The following is a 26,809-nucleotide window of genomic DNA, read 5'->3' as shown; positions in this document are numbered from 1 at the left end:
ATTGTTAGATAGACGCAATCCCTATACTAAGCGATAACTATACAATCTAAACCTAATCATAGATGGTCTTTTCCTGGAGCCCAATTAGATCCTCCCATCAGCTTTAATGGTGGGAAGATTTCATTCATTTCAAGATTTCATTTGTAGAAACTTAGTCCTTGTGGAATCAGGGCAATAGAAACTCTTGCTCATATTTTCATACATGTCCTTTTTATGATGTCCCATGATGTGCCCAATCATCATGTCCCATGATGTTCCAAATCGTCTCCAAATTTGAGGGTAACACCGATCAATGTTATGTTTATTACTTTTTAAGGGAAGCTAACCCCATATATATCAGGTGGCCAAATATCTTTAACAAGTTGTGCAGTTGGGCAAAACTTTTAATTTGATTATCTTATTTTATTGCCCTATTTTTCCCCTTTCCCTCCTTCCGCTTTAATCCCTCCTGGATTAAAAGGATTATTCTATCAAACTCCTTTTTACCGTAAAAGCTGGTCAAAAACTGTAATAAAGATATTTGAATTTATCTTTTTTTTCTGGCTTGATAACACAGAATAGAAGAGTCTCTATCCTAAGCTGATTCTCTGCACTAATATTTAGAGGCTGGGGAGGAGCAAGACTAGGATGAGCTACCTGTATCTAATGTTCCAGGATCTTGCTTTCATCATCAGTTGTGTTCCTCCTTAGTGGACTTTTAACCTGGGTTCCTGAGTAAATTGCAATTTAAAATTCTTTAACACATAACATATATATCATATAAAGCTTCATATTTGGTCATTGAGAAAGTAATTGTGCTTTTTAACATTTTCACCATATGCTGAATAAATAAACATCATATTACACTGGGAGACACAGCACTCCGGGAGTTCTGTTTTTTCTTCAACCCCACTTCTTTCCTGAGCCTTCCCTCTTCCCTCCCATCTGCCGCAATGTCTCTTGGACTTTAAATACTTTATTATATCATAGATTTTAAAAAATGATTAATTAAAGTCATTGGTCTGTAAATTGTATTAGAAAGGGGGTAGATGTATTTGTTTAAGATAAAAGCCTATGGAAATTGTTTTCAAATATTATCACTAAGTTGTGGGAAAGGGACAATATCAAGAAATAAGTTCAAACTGTATGCTAGAAGGTTGCCCTGAAGTAGAACATGGCCTACTGGTGTTATCCCAGAAGTTTTCAAGCAAGCAAGGAATGTTAACAATGGCTTTGTCAATTTGACAGTAGTATTTCGGTGATGGCTTGTCAGCTCTTGATAACTGAAGCATCCTTACACTTTGGAGCACTACCTCAGCATAGTAAATCTCATGGTGTTGTCTAAGGTTGACTAGCAAAGGGAGAGATGATATTGGAACTTTGCTGTGTGAATTTTCACCAGAACCAAACATTCTTGCCTGCAGGTGGTTTGTGAAATCTCTAATCCCTCTGGTTAGCTCATCCATGCAGATTTCCTGTCATGCTTTTGACCTCTTAGGAAAAAAAGATCGAAAGAAACAATTCTCACAATGAACAACATTGGCCTGGAAAAAAATATAAATAAAAACCCTCTCCCTCAGTTACTAGATTAACTCCTACATACACTGGACCAGGCAGGGATTAGCATTGGGGTGTGTGTGTGTGTGTGTGTGTGTGTGTGTGTGTGTGTTTATTAACAATGATTGCTTTTGACATACTTTTCTTTCTTTAGACTTAGCTATGGACTGTATTACTCTGTCTATAAAAATTCAAAGCTGATGCAAGGGATGTGGAACCATCAGACCTAGTAATCTGGTTTGTTTTGCTCCAGTCTCTTGACCAGTATGGCATATGGTTTACTTCCTCCTCAAGGAACCATCTCTGGGTCTTAGTATAATTGTCATATTTTGTCAAGTAACATTCTTTAATCTTACATCTTTCTGAATTGGTGTTTTGTGTTTTTGGCCTATCCGAAAAGTAATCTTTTGGCTTTTCCTGCTCTAAGCAGAAAGCCTGCAGTTTGCAATATGTTTATGTTGCTACAGTTAGGATTTATGATTGCAATAAATAGCCTGAGCTCATTATCAGAAGCTGGCCATGTGTGTGTAATTGATAGGATGGAACATTGGGAAGACTTGGATCCCTAGCAATATAAGAACAGCTATCTAAGAGCAACTTGCTCAAAGACCCATCAACTGGCTGATCATACTAATTCTTGTTGAGTTTTTTGACTGAGAAAATAAGCCTGTGTCAGACTGGGACATATCCAGCAGTGGGATTCAGCCAGTTTGCACCTATTCAGGAGAACCGCTTGTTAACTTTCTAAGCAGTTCGGAGAACCGGTTGTTGGACGAAATCTCATTTTTTCCCACTTTACAGAGCTAATCCTGTAAGGAAGGCAGAAAGGAAATGTTCTGGTGTTCTTTCTAGCCTAATCTTTATTGCCCTGCTTACAGAAACTGCCTCTCTGGTTAACCCTTATTACATTTTAATAGCTAAGGCGAAATGCCCATCGATCTGAGTGATGTTGAGTTGGCCACGCCCACCCAGTCACATGACCACTGAGCCACACCTACCCAGCTGGTCATTAGGACAGAGAACCGGTTGTTAAATTATTTGAATCCTACCACTGGTCATATCCCTACATTCTTGTGGCCTTGAATAGACTAGGGCTCCAGTAATGTTCTGCGGCAAAAGGTCTTTGGCCAACCCCCAATAAGATAATGAGCTGCTTTCTTACCACAGAACTGGTTAAACATCCCACCTATTTTTTTTCAGCAAAATGGCAGGTTGCAAGTGATCTGCCAGGCAATTTGTCAGTCTCCCTTTCTAGCCTTTATACAAACATTGGGCTGCAGGCTGTGGGGCATTTTAAATAACTCCTGGTAATATTTGCTTCCCATTCATAAGAGCAGAGGAACCACCAGGACTGTCATTCTCCTTCTTCTCTAATTAATCCGCCCACTTGCTTTTGCATCTGAATGAAATTAAATAGGAAGAAAGAAATCATTTACCACCCACTCATGTGGGGAGCACTCTTCCTTCCTCCTAAATAACTCTTCATTGAATAACTATTAGGTGAACAGTGGGAATAAGTACAATTTTCATCCAATAAAAAAATTAAATAAAAAGTGAACATCAAAATAATAATAATAATAATAATAATAATAATAATAATAATAATAATAATAATACAGCAAGGGTAGTTTAAGCTGCTTGGAATATCTATGTATACGGGGAGGGGGGAGACTGAACCTAAAGCAGTCTTTTTAAAATCAAGATCAACTTTGGACACCTTCACAGATTTGCATAGTTTCTTCCAAGTTTAGTGTCAACTTCGAACTGAATCCGGCAGCAGCCATCTTTCTGCTCCTCAGTTGTCACACAGAGAGGAAAGGTGAGAAGGAGGTTGGGATGCATTATTAGATACAACAGAGAGCTTTCTTGTGAGAACCAAGGTCCTCTCTACTAGATAAGGTTGGGGAAGGTGTGCTTGAAGAGCCCACCTATTAATCCAATTGGCCAATGTGATTTGTGACACTTGGGGTTGGGATTATTTCCTAGGTTAATTATACTGAAAGACTTAGAATTGGTTTTCCTTTGAAGCTGTCCCAATATGATGTACTCAATAAAGAAGACCCTTGAGGAGAAGCCTAGTCTCAGAGTTCTGATTTGCTTGGATTCATTCGTTGGAGCCTTGACATTTAGTCTACAGTTCTGGAATTTCTTGGTAGTTTCCCATTGAAAGATTAATAAAACCTGAGCCTGCTAGTTTTTTTGAGACCACTGGAGTTTGGCCAGTTTCTGCTAGCTAGTGTAATGAAAATACACCTGCAGCCCTGAAAACAATGCAGATTAAAAGGCTTCTGTTTAATGTCACATAAGTAACAGAATGTACCCACGAAATTTCCTTTGAAGATTGTAATATATGTACAGAGATATTTTATTATGTATTTGTGTTCCAGGTCATTTTGGATTTTAAACATAAACATCACCCCAAGACTCCCTTATACCTAAACCAGATCTAATGAAAAAGATTACAACTACATTTCTCTAAACCAGGATGCTATGTGCAAATTCAGGCAATGAAGAACTCCTCTTTGACAGATAGGAATGCCTTAATGTAGAAAATGAGTCTGTCATTCTAAACATGCATCCATAAAAGAGGATAAATAATGTAGAGAAGAAAGCAACAGCTAAGCCTGTGGGGTGGGGAAGGAAGCTGCCAATTGGGAGGTAGAGGAGTTTTTGCCTTTCTCCCCTCCATCATGTTAAGAGACTTTTAGGGACTCTGAATGATTACAGTAAGAAGAACAATAACCATGGACATATTTGGTATACTCCAAATATACTCTGCTATTAAAATTATAACTTGGCAAACAGGGACACACTTCCCCTTCTGGTTATTGGAACAATTTGCATAAAGTACACTGACTATGATTAGTGTTGCCAGCTTTTCAAGGGAAAAGTCTATAGTCACTGTCTATTTTTTATATATTAATTTAATTTCTATGTACCATATTAATTGCCCATTGCCTAGCATTGACGTCAAGGAAGAAAATAAGGCTAGAAGGTAAACAAAATAGAAATGCACATACTGCAGTCTTTTAAATTGTTTGTGTGGCGATTCTAATTAAGAAACACATAATTATGTGATGCTCAGAATGTAGCAATGCAGGTGCGTCTTGTTAGGAGGCTTGTACCCCAATTTGTACCTGGAGCATGTAGAAAAGTCACTGCCCAGGAACATGAATAAAAAGACAAACTGAGACGGATCAGTAGTCCTGATAAAAGTGAGATCACAGTCCAGAAACCATGCAGAAGGTTGATCAGATAGAAATGATGTGGGGTTGAGTGCTAAGAAATGGCAATCAGCCTTAAATATGTCTCAGCCAGTCAAAAGGGCTTGGATGAAATATGAATGTTCTACATTTCAACAATGTGGTAAAATATTCTTCTGGGTTAAAATGCACACAACTTGGGGCAGAAGTGATTATTCTTTCCACTTCTGGTCCTAGTATGCTTGGCCTCAAGAGTTTCTGGGAAGGAGATATGGATAAGAACATCTCAAAACCTGGGAAGGAATGGTTGTAAGACTTTTATTTGCCATGACTCTTTTCCCCCAACCCTAGCTTAACCAGGTCCCCGAAATGTCTACCATCATTTTTCTCCCTTTGAAATGACAGGATAAAGAAAGAGAGCACATATTTTATTATAGATGCAGTATGATACATGACAGTTGTTTTTTCTCTAATGTCTTGCAGGGAAAGATGTATCTAGCAAGTTATAGACCTGTCATGTGGAAATGTGCATGTGTTTTGTGCGCACCGCTGTGCAGAGCCACTGTTCTTCCTCTCTGAATAATTCAGACTTTCAAGCAGTAAATGGTGAATGTACTATCCAGCTGAATGTTTTACATGGATATACAGATGGGTTGGACTTCATTTTCTCTAATCATTCAATTTACTGCTTTAATCCTCAGCTATTAAAGGCCCTTTCTGGAAGGCACCAGACTGAAGAAGACTACTTAATATACTAAGAATCATACAGAAACTCGGCTAGATACATATAGTTAAGAAAAGCCCATGTGCTGCAAAGTCTGAGCGTCTCCTAAAATATTTCCTCCACATATTTTAATATGTTATCATACAAATCAAAGAAAGAAAGAAAAACTCCACAAAAGCAAGCATGCTAAATGCATTAGCAAAACTAGATTTATTCTGACATTCGTTTATGGCATACAATTAGATTATTAACATTTAAATCAAGTTTTTAAAATGAAAGACATTCTTTGTGCATTTACCATTTGAAGGAGATGTTGCACAGGTTTATAATATAGTGGGTGAGTGTAGTGAAACCCCAGACTCGGAAATAAATCACAGTTCTACAGATATTTAAATCCTTATTCAAAATATGGTTTGGCAAAAAAAATAAATCCTCAGATATAACTTGGGTAGATCAGAATCTTTATGCAGGGAAGAATAGTGTCTTAAATGCCAAAGTTGATAGTTCAGTGCATAACAAATAAACAATAGTGGAAATATTCTGCAAGAATTTTTTTCTAAGATTATCATGAATTCTCTGGAAAACGTCACAAGTATGAAAATTATGGAAAATAGTAATTAAGTAATTGCTTTCTTGTAGATTTTATTATATGAAAAGTTTTCAGAAAAAGAACAGGTAAGGAAAGAAACAATTTTCTTGTGAATTGTACAGAAAATGTTTATACTTCTGATGTGGTGAGAATTCTTGGCAAACTGGAGATCACTAAAGAAGCAGAGATGGCAGAAATTGATGGCCAAATAATGAATTCTGGCTGCCAAAGTCTCTTGAGAAAAAGGAGAGATTGTGAGATTGGAAAACTGTTCCTCATGAGTAGACTTCAGGAACTGAGATTTTTGTGGTTGACTTATGAGTTAGTGCCTGGGAGTTGACGGATTTTCATCAAGATCACAGCTGGATTGTAGCCCATATGGACATAGACCATATGTCCAGACCTCATTTCTTAATCATTTTTAGAAATTGCTACTTAACTATTTTTCAACTATTAAAAATGTTTGGAGTGACACGTTTTATACTACTGGGTAAATTTTCTTCAATCCTTAACCAAAGAACTTTTAAATAGGAAAAGGGTAATAAGAATGTTGATTTTGGGAATCAAATCATAATCTTATAAAAAGATTAAGGGTCCAGATGGATCTGAAATAAGATTTTATTTAATTTAAGAATCCTTCCTGTGGGAAAAATGCTGCTGGTTTGATTTAAAAAAGCAAAAAAACCCAAAAAAACCCAGAAAGTGTGGGACTTAGAAAATTAGACTCTAGAGGGAACCAGAAAAACTAAAAATGACAGCTAGAGAAGAACACTGACTTATTAATATAGATTGGTGCAAAATACCTTAACATTAGACATATTTAAAGATATTTGTGAAAAATGGACCCAGAATGTGGGGTCCTTGGTGATCTCTGAGCTTGCTTGTTTTCTTGCAGACCTTTCATTACCCTAACTAGGTAATATAGGACCAGGGGTGAAATACATTTTTTTTACTACTGGTTCTGTGGGTATGGTTTGGTGGGCATGGCATGGGAAGGATACTGCAAAATCCCCATTCCCTCACCACTCGAGGGGGAAAGATATTACAAAATCTGCATTCCCACCCCACTGTGGGGCAAGGAGATTGTGTTTGCCGGTTTTCTGAACTACTCAAAATTTCTGCTACCGGTTCTCCAGAACCTGCTTAATTTCACCCTTGTATAGGACCCGGAATGTTAATAATTTTAAGAGTGTCTTCCATTATAAACTGTGTTTAAAAGATACTATTGAAGGGGAACAAATTTTACCAGATTAGACTGAGATTGATTTGAAAGTACTGTAGATTTAAAAATAAGAGACAAGAAGAATGAGATGGGAATTTTTAATTATTTATTTGACACCCATCTTGCCTCAAGGCAACAGTTACACTCTTACAATGTAATGTTACACTGATTATACAAAGGAATCCGGTTAATGTCTAAATAATTAAAAGGGATACACAAATAACAAACCAAAAGAGTGAGCTGAATAATTTTTCTATATTGGATGTACAAAAGCAACCAATGTTTTTAACAATTTCATGAGAAGAGACAAAATGAAAAGAGGGGGAGAGGGAGACAGATGAAAAAAATCAAAACCTAGGGCATTATTTGAAGGGAATAATGTTCAAAATTATTTAAAATGAAAGAATAAAAAATTGATTCATTTAGTCAAGGTTAAAATAGGTATGCTGTTATCTCTGGAAATGCTTAGTGAACTTTTGCTGACCAGGGCTAAACAAGGAAACTTTAAGTATTTGTTTGTACATAAGAGATGAGGTGTAGAAATAAGAGATTGCATTTTAAGAGAAGATGATAGGTTGCTAAAATTGTTTATATGTATTGTGATGAAAGCAGAAGTCATTTCTTTATACTGTATATTTTATTTTTCTTTATTATATTTTCATTTTTTTTCTATTTTTCTTTCCATTTTTCTTCTTTTCTCCAGTTTCTTTCTTTTTTTGCTCTTTTCTCATTTATATTATTTTTCTTTTTAGTTGTAAGGTTCAATAAAAGTATCCTTTAAAAAAGAGAAGTATATATTCCTTCTGCTGAGTGTACAACTTTTCCAGCCCAAGTGTCTCTGGACACTTCCAGTTTAACCAGAGTCTGGACAATTAAAACCACCATGCTTTGATACAAGGCATTCATCTGACCTGTTACTCTAGAACTTTAGGAAGTGACAAACAGTATTAGTTTCTCCCAAGCTTAGAACTGTTATGAAGATGAATAGTATGCATTGCACCAGATCTCTACCATCACAGCTTAGGTAAATAGCATAGGTAAAAGATTTGCTCAAACAACAAAATGAATTCTGCCTTTCTCAGAGGAAGTAGCATCTGTTTATAAACACTTGACTAATTTTTCATTATCTTATTGAAACAGCTCATATCATAGAAAGAGAAAATCCCAGCATAACCATGCTCCATCAACAGCTAGAAACTATTTTGATATACTGAAATCATGGAGTGTGATGCACACAGTGTTAAAAATTTCTCCAGATACATCAACTGAGGGGTGGGGGAGGGAGAGAAATAGTCGATTTTACATGGCACTTTTGCTGAGCCTTATTTATAAATTGATGGTGAAATGTGACTCAGGAACAGAGAAAATTAAAGACTTCATGATTAAATGGAGGCAGAATTTTGATACAACAATTGATATGCAACAACGGGAATTTCAGTGGGGAATAAAACCATTACATTCACAGAAGATATTATACTAAGAGAAAATTGGTGCATTTATTGCTGCGTAGTTCTCTAATACTGATTATTAAAATGTACTTCATATTCTAAAACTGGTTGGAAATATCGGGTAATACCGGGTAAAAATACCCAGTTGGATATTTTTCCATAATTAGCACAATGTTTTAATGCTCAACATTCTGGAAAATGATTTTTAATGGAATGAAATATATTTCCAAAAGCTGAATTTCCTTTCAATATACCATAGTTACAGTAGCAATGAGTCAATGATGAGATTCAGCCAGTTTGCACCTATTCGAGAGAACTGGTTGTTAACTTTCTAAGCAGTCGGGAAAACCGGTTGTTGGAAGAAATCTTTTGTTTTTTCCCCACTTCACAGGGCTAATCCTGTAAGGAAGACAGAAAGGAAACGTTCTGGTGTTCTTTCTAGCCTAATCTTTATTGCCCTGCTTACAGAAACTGTCTCTCCAGTTAACCCTTGTTACATTGTAACAGCTAATGGAAAGCGCCCATTGACATGAGTGATGTTGAGTTGGCCATGCCCACCCAGTTACATGACCACCAAGCCACGCCTACCCAGCTGGTCATTAGGACAGAGAACCGGTTGTTAAATTATTTGAATCCCACCACTGCAATGAGTGTACCATTGGGAGATCTGAAAGAATGAATTAGGCATGGATTGTCATGGAGAAAAATTATCTATGTGGTCGCTAGGAGCCTAAAATGACTTGATGGTCATAATCAATCAAACCTCATCTTCTCACAAACTATACTAAACCAGCTTTGTACATGCTAACTACTAGTACTGCAAAGATAACCTATGCTATGCAGTGAAAGTACACACTGTTCCTACTGCAGAAGAATGGGTAATTAAGCTGTGGGAGTACACCTTCAAGTTTAAAATAGCTTTCCATTTTAAAACTAAATCTAACCAAAAAAATTAACTGAAGTTGGAAACCATTTTTGGAATATAATCCTATACACAGGTTTGTATCATATGTAAAATTTGGGTTTCTCTTAACATAAAGCCTTCAATTTGAGGGCCACATCAGGGTTGTGATTGACCTTGGGAGGGGCAGGGTGGGTATGGCCAGCTTGACATCACTCATGCTGGGGTGGCCTGAACACTCTGCCTGTGAAAACAGACTCCTGAGCTATGTTTTCAGCTGGGATAACCTCTGCAACCTGTGGGCCAGTCCATATTTCCAGGATGGCCCCATGGGCCAGATCTAAGCTGGATGCAGCCCATAGGCCTTGAGTTTGACAGGCCTGAACTATAGTATACTAATTAATTCTCTTGACTTTCACGTATTACTTGAATTTTAATGATTTTAACAAATATAGTTTTTTAAACCCTACAATAAATATGGGGAGTGGGCATGCCTTCAAGTCACTGTTGATTCTTGATAATTGCCTGGACAAGTCTCTTCAGTTTTCTTGCCAATATTTTGGAAGTAGTTTGCCATTGCCTGCTTCCTAGGAATGAGAGGGTATGGCTGGCCCAATGCCATTCATCTGGCTTTGTTTCAAAAGTGAGACTAGAATTCATGACCTTCCAGATTGTAACTTAGTGCCTTAAGCATTACATCAAATTAGCTCTTTTATTCAAAACTTATCAGTGAAATATTGGCAATTTTAGCTTAATTCTACAATGCTTGTAAATTGCCTGTTTATTCACACTATGCTTTATTTTTGCAAATTGGTTTTTTTCTTTCTTTCTTTTTTCCTATGTGCCTCTTCCTTTTCTTAAAATGGCTTAATAAAAATATAATTAAAAAAGAAAAACAGTGAATTCCAATAACTGCAGACAGTATTGTTTGCAAATAGACCTTTCTGGCAAAATGAATACTTTTTTCTTTTTTTAAAAAAATCAGTTTATTTTTCCCCCTGGAAACATAATGAAAATCTGGCATGCTAGAAACCTACCCACTGAACATTCATCAAGATTTCTATTATCTCATTAAATAAAGAACCTATTTCTCTCAGAAAGGATCTTTGCTATGTCTCCCAACCCCCTCCTGTTTGGAGCCAAATGGGAAACAAGATAGATAGATTACATATGAGAAAAAGTAAGATAGAAAATCTAAGTATGGGGAATTGTTTTGAACAACCCCCAGTATGAAAACTCTTTCAAGATATTAAATGGGGGGGTTATAATTGTTAGGAATATAATCTAACGGTTGGGTTGGCAATATATAAATCATATAGCAATGCTGTACCTGTTTCTTTAAATCATACTGTAAAATGTGATTGGTTGCTTTTTCCTCAATCGGCCATAAGAGGGAGCCAGAATGACAGTTAGCTCTCTGTTTGTTAGATGCTGGGCTGATCTGATCTGAGTGTTTTGGAAGCTGGCTGTTAGAAAGTGCCGTGAGCTATTGTAAGTTTTGCAATTGCTAGCAAACTTTGAGTACTGAACTGATTATATGATACTGGACTATGTTATTTGACTGACTGTCTTATCCCTGTATGACTTGGACTGTTTGATGGATTCTGATACCTCTATTTCCACAAAAGTAAAAGCCTATTTAAACTGCAGTGTCTCTGTATGCTGGCTTGTGTGTTCTCCAACACAACTCTCACAACGCTTCTCTGAACGCACTTGTTCTCCCAATAGGAAGCTTATCTAACAATAATGTTCTGTTCAGAGCCTGAGCAAAATTCAAGAACATTTTGAAAATATTATCCACCTGAAAATTCTTCAATTGCTGCAAAAAGAAAAGCCAGAACAATAAAGTCATGATAAAAAAAAACCTGAAAAAAACTTTCCACCTTAACTGCAAGATAAATGGGATCTATGCAGTTGATGCCGTTCCTGTATTTTGTGATCATATCCCTTACAGTTTTAATAAATATTATTAAAGAAAACACTGTGGAAATCTTGCTTTACTTACATTGATTATCATGAATCTAACAATAACTATTGCTATTGTTGCTACTGTTGCTGCTGCTGCTTCTACAACACAATCTATAGTAGGATATCTGTAACATGGAACAAATCTGAAAGAGATTGCCAGAGTAGGACCCAATCCTGGCATACTCAGTATCTTGAAATAACATTTCTACTTTTGGCACAATAAGAAAACTGCTGCTTTCAGATACACTAAAACTACAACTTCAGGGGTGGGTTGCTATCAGCATTAATGCTGGTTCGGCACACAAAATGTTTTGAATTTTTAGGTCTGTATTTGCACCTAAAAAGGTCTGTGCATGCACACAATGTTAGAAAAGGAAAAAATATACATTTTTGCAATGAAGATTGTTCTGCGCATGCGCAGAACCAAAAATCAAGATGGCGCCAACGACTATAAAACCGGTTCAGGGGTGTGATAGGCCAAGTTACTACCTACTCAGCTGAACTGGTCTAAACCAGTTAGGAACTGACCTCTGTACAACTCCCATAATTCCAGCCCCCATGGCCAGTAGAAGCAGAACTGTAGGCCACTAGGCTGGTGAGACAATCAGGATCTGTGGAATAATAAATGTGCTAGCCATTTCTGATTGGATCATATCAGCCTTATCACTGCTACTATCACTCAGTTCCACATGAAGTGCCTATATTGAGTCACCCAGAGGCAAAGGATGAAGCAAGTAGAAGCTGTTTGTTCTTCTCTTTCCTATATTGTCTTTAGTCAATTATTCAGAGAAAGGACAATAGGAAGAGACAGCAAAGCCCAGCTCTTAAGCATAATCAAAAGCCTTGCTAGTTATTCTTTCAGTGTTGTTTCAAATGTGTGACCCACATTTTACTCAATCCTTGCTGTTTAAAGAAATAAATCATGGTTTGAGTGAGCTTCCCTGTTCAGGCTAACATGCTGTTCAGAGGAACTGATGAAATGACAGCACCTGGAACAAAAACATTTACCCAAAGGTAAATAAAACATGAATTTTAAGTCTAAGGTGGCATGTGGGTACAACAGGAAAAATGTTATTATAATCTATGCTAATCTTCATGATCAATTACTATTCAAGGTGGCCTGGCTCTGATTGAGCATTTTACCCACTTACTGACTTCTCTATTAATATTCTAGCCTCTGAAATAATGCTAATTTTCCCAGTGCCTGCTTGCTTCATTTGAAGTCTGTATGCTTTTAAAATAGGGAATAAACTAAACAAAAATTTTAGACTGAAGAGAAGAAAGAGAGAGACTTTTGTCCTTGAATATCTTTATTGTGATTGCCAATGAAGCAAATTTATTTAGCTGTTTTCCAAAGAAAAAAAAAAACAATTGAACAAGAGACAGAGAGAAACTAAATAAAAATATAGATATAGATATAGCAAGCAGGCAAAAGAAAATAACAAAGTTTAAAAAAATATTTTTTTAAAATGGATGAAATGTAAATATCTCTGATATATGAGAAAAAACATGGTAATACGGAAGAGAGCACCATTCCAAGTTAGATGAACAAGCAGAACTTCAGTGAGAAGGCTCTGGATTATTGATGAAAAATGGGTCCAAGATACCTAGCAAAACTGAATTGGGTGTTACACTGCTTTTTTAAAGAAATCATAAATAGTGCTGGCATGATTAGACAGTAGCAGAATGGAGAGAATGCATATCACCAAATTCCATGCAATTCTAGTGAACTGCATGTCAATAGATAATACCATGCATAAGCAGTTCAATATTAGTTTGGCATTCATTTTTCCCCATGTCTGGTGAAGTTCCAAGGCTTACAAGGAATTAAATGTTTAGAAGAAAGGATGTTCTAATCTTTCAGCAAATACAAGAATAAATGTTTAATTCTGGAGAAAATAGGAGCAGGAAGGAGTATTAGATAAGGTTTGCTGCCTTAAATTAGTTGTAAAATTAATAAAGGCAGGATAGATAGATAGATAGATAGATAGATAGATAGATAGATAGATAGATAGATAGATAGATAGATAGAGATAGATAATAGCCCCAACAAAGAAAGAAAGAAAGAAAGAAAGAAAGAAAGAAAGAAGGCACATATTCTGATAATGCCTGAATAAGGTGAAGCTGTTTATTGTTATTTAGTAGACTTTTCTATGAAGTAATAAATATATTTACTCAGCTACCCTTACACAGGATGAGATTAAAATTATGTTTGTATAATTAAACTTGCAATGCAAGAATCTAATATTTGAATTATATTTGTAAGATAAATGGTAAGAGAGTGGCTGACTGGGTTCACCACCAAAGTGCTGTTTCAATGTTTTATTCTAATACTTGTCATTCTAAAATCTAAAAAAGTTTTGAGTTTGAACTTCCCAGTGCTTCTACAAATGACAATTTGCAAAGATCACCTGTAGGTCCTTTTATTTCCTTTCCTCTTTTATATTATCTGAGTCATTTTCTGTTTTCAGCAAATCTGCAGCAGCTCTCTCAACTGATAGCTTCAATGATGCCCGCTGTTGATTTTTTTAGCTGACTGGATGCTGAGAGAACATGCTGTGTCTGGAAGTAGGTAACTACAAATCTGGAAAAATATTTCATGCCTGTGATGTCTTAGTTGGATGAGATAAGCTGCTGAACAGATGGAAGACTAGTTCTGTTCTTTAATGCATGTAGTCATTTTGAGCACCAAAATTCAAGGAAACAACTCACAATCCATACCAATGTATCTTTGGGAGTGGAAATTGTTCCTCCATTCACTGATTGAAGATGGAAAATTACTGTGGATAACTTCTAGTTTAGCTCACACCCAGTCAATCCCCATATCTAGATTAGAGCAAGGACATGAGTATATGCCACTCAGCTAACATATATATTGATACTTACAGTATTTATTAAACATCAGCCAACATCAAAAAATATTTAACTGGCAAAATGGGCAAAAACAAAGAGAGGAAGACATAAGCAATGTATAGGAATTTACTATAGCCATCTGCCTATCTATTTTACACTCTAATCTAATCTAATTATATATCAAGGCATAGAACTTTCCATGGCCACTGCAAACAATAAGATGGTTATTAGGATGGACAAAGGGAATGTCTTTAGTTATTCCAGCCTTAACCTCTTGTTATACAAAATATTAAAAGAACAAAGATGGAAAATAGGACACCAGGTGGTCCTTTCTCTATTCTCCATCACAAACAATTTGATGGAGAGGGATGGCATAGCCAACAGAAATGGTTTAATTGCAGCAATATTATTAGGGCAATAACCAACATTCAACAAGTATAAGTATGTCTGCTTTCCAAATCCTTCAAAGACTGAATGAAAATTATGGTCATGGAGAGTTAAAAGTTGATGGGGAAAATAGGCATCTCAGGCTTGGAAACGTTTTGTTTCAGATGAGGAAAGAAATAATGAATGAATGAATTTGTCTTGTGTACAATTATCTGAAAAAGTACATAAAATAATGTCTGAGCACATCACAAGCTATGCTCTGTTTTTAAAAGGGATTAGGAGAAAAAAAAGCAGCACTCCTACCATGCCCTACTAATGAAGCTTAGCTTTGCTTTAAGTTTTTCTATGTTTATAAAATGAATACTCTCTTCCTTTTGAATTCCTTGTCCACAAGCCGAATGTGTGTATTTTAAATTGTGGCATGTTACCTGGCCCAATTTCTTGTTGTCTGCTCTGCATAGAAGATATTTCCCACTGTCTTATTCTGATAGTTATATTTGGCATTGTGTGCAGAAACATCTAACCAAGGGATGTCATAATACTTATATAATGCTTCCACCAGCATAGTGTTTATAGTACTTGAACTAATTTGAGAACAAAATGTATTTTCTTAATGAGAAGATGTGTTATGAAGATAAAGTAAATGTAATATACTGGTAACTAAAGAACCATTTAGAGTAGGGCTCCCCAAATTTGGCAACTTTAAGACTTGTGGACTTCATCTCCCAGAATTCTCCAGCCAGCATAGCTGTCCACAAGTCTTAAAGTTGCCAAGTTTGAAAATCTCTGATTTAGAGTCTATGGAACAAAAGCCTTTCTCTGGTTAACACTAAATGTATGGTATGTTGATTATTTGGAGAGATCCTTGCATAAAGATCCTTGTGGAGATTTTTTAAAAGAAATGTGACCCTTTAAAACAGTTCTGATTTTGTGGAAGAATGGTTCTTGATGAATAACAGTGTGTGTGTGTGTGTGTGTGTGTTGTTATTTTCCTCTCTCACACATACATCAACCCCTTCACCAGAACTAAAATGGTGTGACACTTTTTTGAGGCTCTGGAGGAAAATTGCCTTTCTAAATATTTTGGAGAATGTTCTTAAAAATAGTATTCCTCACTACAGAGAGACATAGATGACCTTTTCTAACTATACAAAAAAAAAACCACCAGTGATGGCAAATCTTTTAGACAGCAAGCGCCCAAACTGTGCGCACATGCCCAAACAGAAAGATGTTTGTGCAGACATGTGCATGCATGCACATGCATGGACATGTGCACATGCGCAGCAGAGACCTGAAGACCCGTTGGCTGGCACCAGCAGCATGGCAAAAGGTAAGATCTTTTTCTTTTGTGAGCTTCTGTTTCATCGTTTGCAGGGAAACAGAAGCTCACAAAAGAAACGCCACGGACATCTGACCTGGGACGATGGTGCATATGCCAGCAGAGAAGATTCTGCATGCCACCTCTGGAACGCGGGCTATAGGTTCACCATCGTGGCTCTATACAATTAAATAATACTATACAGTTCAAAATCAACCTATACGGAAAGTATTTAATGTAAAAATGTGCCTTGAACCTAAACATCCGGCCTTCCTTAATGGATTTAAAACACTTTTTTTTCTTTTTAATTTTGTGGGGGCTATTATTATAATATGGCTTGGACTGACCTCTACTGCAAACAGTTGCCATAGACAGAATTGGCTGTTCATAAAATGGCTGCCATGGAGGATGTGCCTAGTCACAATATAAGCAGGGAAGTGCCAGCTCCCCACAACTTAGCTTTTCCTTTGCCTCAACAGATGGGCCTATTTCCAAATAAAGTGCAGGTCTCTAGCTTCTGTTTGATTTTCCAATAATGAATGCCCGTGTGGTTCATGAGGGGCCTAGAGGCATTCTTGTAAATGAAAATGCTGCTGGACTCTGATTATTTGATATATGGCATGCCAATGTGCGTATGTGTTTGGTTTTTACAAAGAACGTGATAGGCAACATAGGAAGTGAAATTAGGGGTATTGCTTTTCCTGGGAATTACACAAGGGGTGTGAAAAATAGAAATTCTTCTATGGTTCCTTTTAGTTTTCGAAATACTGCAGTGAAGAAAAGAATAAAAGCAAGAAAACAAATGTTACTGCATTAGTTTAAATTGGAGATTAATTTGAGAAGTTCACTGTGCAGAGCCAATTCAATTTCATTTTGGCTATATTACCCTGTGCTTAGAGGTTCATGGTATTTTCTCAGATCAATTTTCCATCTTTCACTGTAGTGCAGTACTTGGACAGCTTGTTGATAACAAACGACTTTTTTCCTTCTGCTGTAAAATTCCCTTTTGAATAGCAACATCAGATATTGCTTTCCACAGCAGAACAGGGAATTTGTAGGTACCAGTAGATATATAATATATAATAAGTAGTTTCTGTTTTAAGTGGAACTATATTTTTCTTACTATTTTTAAAAGTTGAAAGAATCATCCTACCCAGAAATAACAGTTTGTTAAAAATTATATACAGTATGTATACATAGTCATCATGCCATCCCATTCAAGGTAAGCAATGTTATACAAAATGAAAAAAAAAGTAGTAAGCTAGAGGAAATCAGGTCTTTGCTTCAGCCATGTCTATTCTATGCTCCATGCTATCTATGGAGATTCTCAATCAGCCAGGTGATGGTTTTCCCAAAGGTGCTGTTCAAAAGGCAACTGAACTTTCTTGGGTTTTTTTCCCTTTGAAAATGTTTCACTTCTCCTCCAAGAAACTTCTTCAGTTCTGTTCTTCAGAGAACTGAGGAAGATTCTTGGATGAGAAGTGAAATGTTTTCAAGGGAGAAAAAACCCAAGAAAGTTCACTTGCCTTCTGCATCATAGTGTGGTTGGGGGGGGGGGTGTTGTTTAATTTTTTCACCCTTCTCTTCTGAAGGGTCTCAGCATCTCTTTGCTGAGTCTTCCCCTCTGATTGCATTGTCTTCCCCTAAGTCAGATAATATTTTGGCCACCTAATGAGAAGAAAGGACTCAGTGTAGAAGAGCCTAATGCTGGGAAAGATTGAGAGCAAAAGAAGAAGGGACGACAGAGAATGTGGTGGCTGGATGGAGTCACAGAAGCAGTTGGTGTGAGCTTAAATGGATTCCAGAAGATGGTAGAGGGCAGGAAGACCTGGAGGAACATTGTCCATGGAGTCGCAATGGGTCGGACACAACTTTGCAACTAACAACAAATGCCAGATAATATGCTTCTTCATAGTTTTGTTTTGCAATTTGATTTTCATTCATACTTTCCATAAACCAAACAATTTCAATGTCCTTCTTTCCAACAGATTAGTTTCTTTTCTGTTCAATACATTTATTCTTCACCATAAATCTTCTTGTTTTACTACATAAACAAGAAACTGCTATATTACTACTTAGCCAACCCTCAGAGCACTGAGTTTAGTTTCATGTTTCAATGGAAATATCCAATCCTCACTTCTACGTCACAAGGTCAGCAGAATTATTTAATCTTTATTCAGTTACACTGTCAACACATGTAGCCTTTAGACTTTTCAATATTCTTATAGCATTTATGACTTTTTTCATATATATTTTTCTTGGACACTAACCTTTATAGCTTTCTTTTCCATTTCATTCTTCAGTATATCACTGTAACTTCCATACAAATCTTTAAAATACTCCCAGTATTTCATCACTTCAGCTTCATCTAAAATCTTTTAATCACTTTCATTTTTATTAACCCTGCTGGAGGCACTTTATTCAGTTGTCTTCACACATTTTCAAAACAGTTTTTTTTATTTCAATCAAAAACAATTTTTTTCTTTTCTTATACATCATGCAATATATTTCTTCATCCCAAATTTTGCAATTTTGTATGCTACATTTGTGTTCTTTCACATCAGAATTCCACCAAGCATCTTTTAAAAAAAATATGTTGCCATAACTCCTTTGCTGCCCCAAAGCCAGTCTATTTCACTGCTGAATTGTGATTTCTTGAACATCTGCCATCTCCTTTTCAAAGTAGAGCTCCAGTCTATGTTGGGTGATCCTAAGAATTTGCTAGTTTGTGAAATTAAAGCTATTGTACAATAATTTGTATACTCTGTTAAATGCCTTTTCTTTGGTATTGATATGTAGACTGATCTTCTTTCAATCTGTTGGCCAATGTGCTCTTCTTCAGACTTGTTGGCATAATTTGGTTAAAAACTGTATTAATTTTTCTGTTGCTTACCTAATTTACATAAATATTTCACCATTTCCTGTAGCTTTCTGACATGATAATGACTGAAGTCATTATTATCACCATTTGATTTAATGTCACTTTCTAAGATTAGAGGTTGTTGGAATTTTTTCTACAATATCTTAGATTTTGAAAACTCTACCTTACAGAATTTCCATAATTTGTTCAGATATCCAGTTTGTTTTCTTCTGTTCCTTGATCCTTGGCAATTTTCTTTCACATTCATCCTTAACAACTTAGTTGATCTTGTTACATAGTTGCTGTGGCCCGTGATAAATGAGATTCAGAACTTCAAACTAATTCCTAATGTTTAATATATGCACAAGCTCGTAATGTGAAAACTTGCTTTGTTCTTCCACTTCAGCTTGGGTTGGAACTTGCACATAAACAGTTCATTATTTCCACACTCAGCCCCAGCCATTTCTTTATCTTATGTATTTATTTATTTTATTTATTGATCAAATTAATATAGCTGCCTAACTCACTGTAACCAATTCTGGGTAAGGCACAAAAAACAGAAAAAACAACAAATGTAAAAACAAGAGTATAAAGCATAAAGATTCATATTAATACATATACAAAGATACACATCATATGGAAAGAGAGGATGGAAATGCCCACCTCAACAATGGAGCCATCTAAGTTTCTGTTTGCCTGGGAATCCCAAGGGTTGATAATATGGACAAGTTTTAAGGGCTTTTTGGAATATCAAAGAGATATCAAACAATATCTTTGCTGTTATACTAAGCTCTTCCACTTTCAAGCCCTACTCATAATCATTCATGCCCTAATCATTGACTACTGCAATGCACTCTACATGGGGCTGCCCCTGAAAAGTACCCAGAAACTTCCATTGATTCAAACATTTGTCATACCATGTGGTTTTCTGCAAGTCTAGATTTGCGCATATGTCATCTGTCTTCCAGAAGCTGCATTGGTTGTTGATTTGCTTCTGGGTCCAATTCAAGGTGCTGGTGTCACCTTTAAAGCCCTACATGAACGTGGGATCAGATTATTCAAAGGACCATGTATTCCCAGTTATATCACCCTGATCCACCAGAGCAGGAGGCAGGGGATGTTATGGGGCCCTTCTTCTAAGGAAGTCCATCTAGTGGGGCCAAGAAGAAGGGCCTTCTCCATGGTAGCTGCCTCTCTGTGGAACATCATCCCTTCAGAAGTAAGATTGGGGCTCAAACTTGACACTCTTTTAAAATGTTCTGAAAAGATGGTTTTGAGTGGGCCTGGGACCCCAGGGAGACATGAGGCCCATCAAGTGGTTGGTTTGATTGTTTGTCATGGGGCAGGGTTTTATTGCATTTTGCATGAGGTTTTATTTCTGGAAGCCTCTCAGAGTTACCATAAGTGAGTTGGATGGCTGTTTAAATTTACTTAGTAAAAAAATTATACAGTCAACTTGAGTGATGTGTATTCCATCTGTAATATATATATAGGCAGTGTTTTAGTTGATCAAAGAATATGTTGGCAATGAAGAAAGCATCAAACTGTCAGAAAATGATAAGAATACTCTGTTTTCTAGGCCATATGTAATTCAGCTACATTTTTCCTTATTATTTCCAATCCTCAAGCACAAGCAACACATCTTGCTTGCATATTCTGTTAATTTTAGATTGACCATAAAACTCAACAACTTCCTCTTCCTTCTTTTATGTATGGCGCGTAAAGTGTTCCAATAACAGTCACATTAGGGAAAGTCTAATACATTGACTGTATTATATTCTAGTACAGTTTTTGTTATATCTTTCCTATCATAGCAATGTTTCCTTCTTTGCTTTTTTTGCAACCTGTAGACCTGTTGAGAAGGTGCTCAATTTAAGTCCCCTTCACTGTGCTGATGCCTAAAATGTCAAAGTGTAGTTGATTCATTTCATCTTTCACTTTATTGACCTTTCCTATATGCTCCCATACGCTTCTTATGGTTCAGGTTCCCAGTGTAATTTTGTCTTTGCAACATCTTTTCCTGAATGGCAGTGTGAAGGAGTGAGGTTGGGGTTGTTGTCCGTACTTTTAAAAATCAATAATGCCATGCAGACACAGTTCCCACACGTACTTCCCTCATACATTCAGGCATTACCAAAGAGCTTTACTCATAGGCCTCCAAGATGGTGTTCCAAGTCTCTGGATAATTGAGCTACACCCTGAACAGGTTGATGTCCAGAGGCAACCCTAACCCACTCAGTCTTTTGAGCTTACAAGAGTGAATGGTAAGATAGAATTGGAAGGGAAGGGAGGTGTGACAGGAAAAGTGATGAGCAAATAGCCTAAAAGATAATCTCCAACTTAGGACTGGTCACTCAGTGGCTGTGTGAAGTTACAATGGACCCCCACAAAAGGTTTTTAGAACCAGTTCTGAAATTCTGATGGCTGCCCCGCCACATGGTCACATGACTGCACTTCAGATGCTCAGCAACAAGCCCACATTTATGGCTGCTTGCAGCATTTCATGGTCATATGACCACAGTTTACAACATTTTTGTCTTTACTTCTGGTTTTTGGCAAAAATATCCCATAAAGAACAATGGGTTCGCTTAAAGACCACCACATCAAGATCATAAAACAGATTCATCACATGAGTTACCTGCTTTACAACCATCATGACTTACTTCCATCATGGGCAGGCTGTATTACAGTCATAAGTCGAAGACTACCTATACAGATGAAAAGTGGAGGTAACATTCAAAGATTGGCGGCTATTTCAATCATTCAAGTGCCGGGATCACATTCTGTTCTCCAGTATTCAAACTATTGCTTATGTTTTCCAGAATTCATTCCTGATGCTTTCATTACAATATACACTGGTGTGTAAAATGAAACCATCATCAGTTTGCAGATTTCCTCTTTCATATACACCCACAAAAACGTACAGTAGATTATAACAATTAATAGTTGCTGACATTTAATCCATTTGGAATTAAAGCTATATATTTATTCCCCTGCGTGTATTCGTCAGACCTATTCCAAAAGATCATGCCATTCTTATCTACTACAGCCTTCTTTCAATATCTACTACTTTCGTCCATTAATTAATTCAGGAGGTTTTCTATTTACTCATTTTGGGTTCCCAGTCAGGTCATCTTTATGCCATAGTCATCACTAGAGGCCCCCATAAATATTGATTTCTGTTGGCACTTATGGCTTCAGTCAATTAAAGCTTTCACATAATGCTTTTCAGAAAGATAGAAGAGCAGTAGACTAGAATAACATCCTCAGATATATCCAAGGAACATTTATCAGTCACAGCTAATAGTAAAGACAGCATCTGGCATTTTTAGCAATGTTTGACCTAGTATTCAAAAAGGACAACTAAAGCCCAGTTTTATTCAAGCATATTCATACTATTATATATAAGCTTATATTGCTAATCTAGAGACAATCTTGCAAGCCAGCATACTGTTGCCCACATCTCAACAATTTATTCAAGCATGTTTTATAATGACACACATTTGGTATCCCACCAGCCACCTAAATGTTATAAAGAATGGGCCACATGGATGCAGCTGAGTGAGTTCATTCTCAGTTCAGTCTAGAATTAATGAGAGATGACCAATTCAACCTACTGGAGTATATTAGAGTAAATACATCTTAACTTTTTAATGTATGTTAATTGGTACTGAAATTACCTGTTTTGTATGTGTGTGTGTCTGTGTGTTTGTGTTCAGGACAACAATCACCTTAAAAATATAACATGATGTATGCTAGATCAGACCAAAAATTCATTCTGTTTCCCACCATGGTCAGTAAATTGTACTAAGGAAGTCCACAATTAGGCCAGCAATATCCCATTCTGGTGGTTGTTATCCCAAATTGGTACTTAGAAGCAACTACCTGACTGACACTGTCCTTACCATCAGCAGTGAGTGCTGGATATCACTTGGCTTAACATGTAATAACTGAATCAGTCCTGGAAATGGGACAGCGATGCATGCATTAGAGGATAAAATTAGGACTGATTTCTTTATCAAGGAGAAATCAGTCCTAAGAAAGACACAGGCTTAGGACAATGCATTTATCTTTTCTGATCAAAAGTATAACACGTGTAATTTGGAAGAGGTAGGTTTAATTGATATAGTTTTCCTCACCCACCCCTGGTCATGACTTACCTCTTTGGTGTATTGTAGCATTTAAGATCTGTGAATGGAAGCAAACCTTGACGTTATGTTATTTGTCCTGGTGCTTCGGCTACATTATGAGCTAAGAGAATAGAGAGAGGCAGCAGGCAGGCAGGCAAAAATCACCTTTGACTTCCTATCAGCAGCAGCCGCTATTCCCAGGGGCTTTGTTGGAATAATTCCTGCTGGTGGACGGGGGTAAATAAGCATTTCTCAGAGCCTGCAGTAGCTTGACTGTCATTCCCCAAGTCTCATAGGGCCTTGATCTGTCAACAATCCTAAGGGAAGGATCCTTATGAGTTTTATTTGGATGTTGTTACAAACTTTATGTTACTCACAAGCCACCTTGGAAAGGATTGCATTGCAATAAATAAAAATAATGGTTCAATGACTTTTTTTAATCCCCTCTTTAAATAGATGGGATAGAAGGACAGCCTTTCACTCACAAATCTGAGCTCGTCCCAGCATAGCAAACTATCACTTATCACACTGCTATTACCCCTGCTAATAGCTATGCATCAAGGCCTCAGCATTTCACCACCATCCTCTTCCTTTCAATGTGTTCCTAATGAACAGCAAGGAAACAGTTCGACAAGGGCAGCCATAAAATTAGTGATGTAGTAAAGTTCATGGCTCTGCTCATAAATTTCATTTTCAAAGAGGCGAAGCGTGAGATGAGAGGCCATAAAAGTGGAGAGTCAAAGCTCACATTTGATTGAGGTTTCATCTTTGTTCAGAAGTGCAGGGTGATTCTGTCCACTGGGCAGTTGCCATGGGGATGTAACAACAAAAGAGAGTGCAAATATGTGAATCCCTACCTTGGCACAGTTAAGGGAGCAGGATGCTTGATCATGTTCTATCCATCATAGCCATATGCAAGAGCCCTGGGTTTTGTTTTATTTATACATTCATTCACATCAGTGATATAAAAATGGAAAAGTTCCTCTTCAAAGTGAATACTGCCTTGGGCTGTTAGTTAAAAAGACAATCAATAAACACTAATAGTTCACGTACCGTAGCTAACAATGCCTTGTTGAGGCAAGTTACAAGAAACTGAACTATTGAAATATCGCTGAGTTCTTTTGTCCCAAGCCATCTGGCCTAGATATAATATGGAATTTATGGAGCTACCATGGGAGTAGAGTATTATGTCTACTGATACTGCTACTCAGCTTCAAGAAAGCAAAAATATTCACAGTTCATCTATTTAATCTATTTAAATTTTACTTTAAATCTACTTTTTAATGTAAAAATGATAATAGTGCCAGTGCTTTTTTACTTTTAGGTAAATTTTAATTGAGGCAATAGGGGTTTAATCACTATGAAACGGTTACTATCTGTTCAGATTGGAAGCGAAGTGTTTGCATTCCTTTGAGACCTCTAAATCCAGTTTTCCTCTTGTGAAGCAATGGCATTTTTTAGGCAAGTGAGCTTAGAAAAAATTAAACTAAATCCAAAGTAAATATCTTTGTTTGGTAAATAATGGGTTACATAGATAGAAAGATATTTTCTGAAACAATTTTATTTTACCCAACTGCAGAATAAAGCTTTTCATTTGTAAGAAAATGTAATTTGCCCCAAAAGAATCACATGCAACTCAAAAGCTTTTACTATTATTTAAAAAACTTAGCCTGTTTGTAAAGCATACATCCTATTCAGATTCTATTTTTTTTTATCATTTCCCTGCACAAGTTAGGATTTGATTATAAAGACAACCTCTTTCAAAGTAATTCTGTTTGCCTCTTTAAACACATAGATATAATGTTTTTACTTGCCCGTCTTAAGAGTTTATTCCGAAAACTGAGTTATGTCTGATTCAGGACAAGTGATCTGCATCATTTGAAAAGACAATATCTGGAAGCAAAGAAATACATAGTCATATCAAAATGGTAGCAGGATTAAAAAGTTGCAAAATACTGTATGGTACATGCTTACATATTCATATACAGATGGAGGATCTTCAAAACTGGTATTATATGCTCCCAATGATAACAACAGATAATTTTTGTGACCTAGTGCATTTTGGACTAACTATGGCATCCAGGTAATTGCTGTAGGCAGTCCCAAGTAAGGTGCATTACAATAGTCTAATCAGTTGTTGATAAGTTAGGTCCCCCTGCCCTTCATAGGGTCACAACTGATGTGCTATGGTTACAAGGCCCCCTTAAATATGACTACCATCTGCTGTTCCAGAAAGACTCCTAAATTTTGAGCCTAATCCCTAATGGGTGATACTTACCAATCAAGAAACAATTCTGATAGAGACTGGTTTGATTCCAATTCCCTCAATCCAATGATTTTCTTTTGCACTGGTCACCTAGTAATAGCAGGTATATTTGTTGGTTTATTTGTTACAGTTTCAATGAAACTAATAAAGGATCAGATTAAAATTGTGACAGGGAAACAGTTTACTGACAAAATAAAGAAATATACAACAAAAGATATAAAGGAAACCCACACATTGCAGTCTTCCCTATTATTGGCTGGGAGAGTTCATTTGAAGTGATCATTGGCTAATAAGCATTCTGTTATCATTAATTTATGAATAGTCCATCATCCATTTAGAGAGTGAATGGATAGTTTCAAGATAAATAAAAATACTTGCTTGCAAGCAGCAAGGAAAGTTGATGAAAGGAAAATATTCAGCAGAAGAGTTTTCTTTACAATACTAATGTTTTGAGAGTGTAAATGGGGGTATATGAAAGGTACTGTAGAAACTATGAATATTATGAAAGTATTCCCTACAAAAATCATGCCTACATTATTTAGATTCCCCACAATACTCTTCTAATCTCATGGCAGTGAAGTATTAATAACATAAATTTTGTGTGTATATATATATATATATATATATATATATATATATATGTATGTATGTATGTATGTATGTATGTATGTATGTATGTATGTATGTATCTGTGTGTGTGTGTGTGTGTGTGTGTGTGTGTGTATATCAGCACAAATTAAAAGAAACACAAATATAACAAAGGCAACAGTAAAAATATTGGATTTCTGTCGTGATGGACTCTTGTGACGAGCCGAATGACAGATGATGGAAGCAGTTAGCTTCCTCCCATAATTGGGGCTTACCAGGGGTTGTAAAAATCTAATATATATATATTATATATATATATATATATATATATATTAGGTTTTACAACCCCCGGTATGCCCAAATATGGGAGGAAGATCACTACTTCCATTCTCTGTCCTTCGGCTCGTCACAAGAGACCATCCAGGCAGAAACCCAATATTTTTACTGTTGCCTTTTTGTTACATTTGTTGTATTTGTGCTGATAAATAAATAAAGGGAGACTAGTATAGATCTATTTCAAGCTATTTAGCTCTCATCAGCTAGCCATACCCTTACTGGGAATCAAACCTAGGCTGTATTACATATTAGCCACTAAGCCTCAGACTCTATCAACCAAGCCAGGGAAATAGGTATGTATTGTGTCACAACACCTGGTATGCCCAAATATGGGGGGAGCATGCTGCTTCCCTTTTCTGTTTATCAACTCACTCTGGGAACCGTCCAGGCAGAAAGCCATTTTTTTATGTTGCCTTGTTACATTTGTGTTGCATATACATACACACACACACCTTATCAGAGTGATGGTAATGTTTGCAA

This window comes from Thamnophis elegans, chromosome 1 (genome assembly GCF_009769535.1).
Source record: "Thamnophis elegans isolate rThaEle1 chromosome 1, rThaEle1.pri, whole genome shotgun sequence".
NCBI lineage: Eukaryota > Metazoa > Chordata > Lepidosauria > Squamata > Colubridae > Thamnophis > Thamnophis elegans.
The sequence above is the reverse complement of the archived record's forward strand: the minus strand, read 5'-3'. Positions refer to the sequence as shown.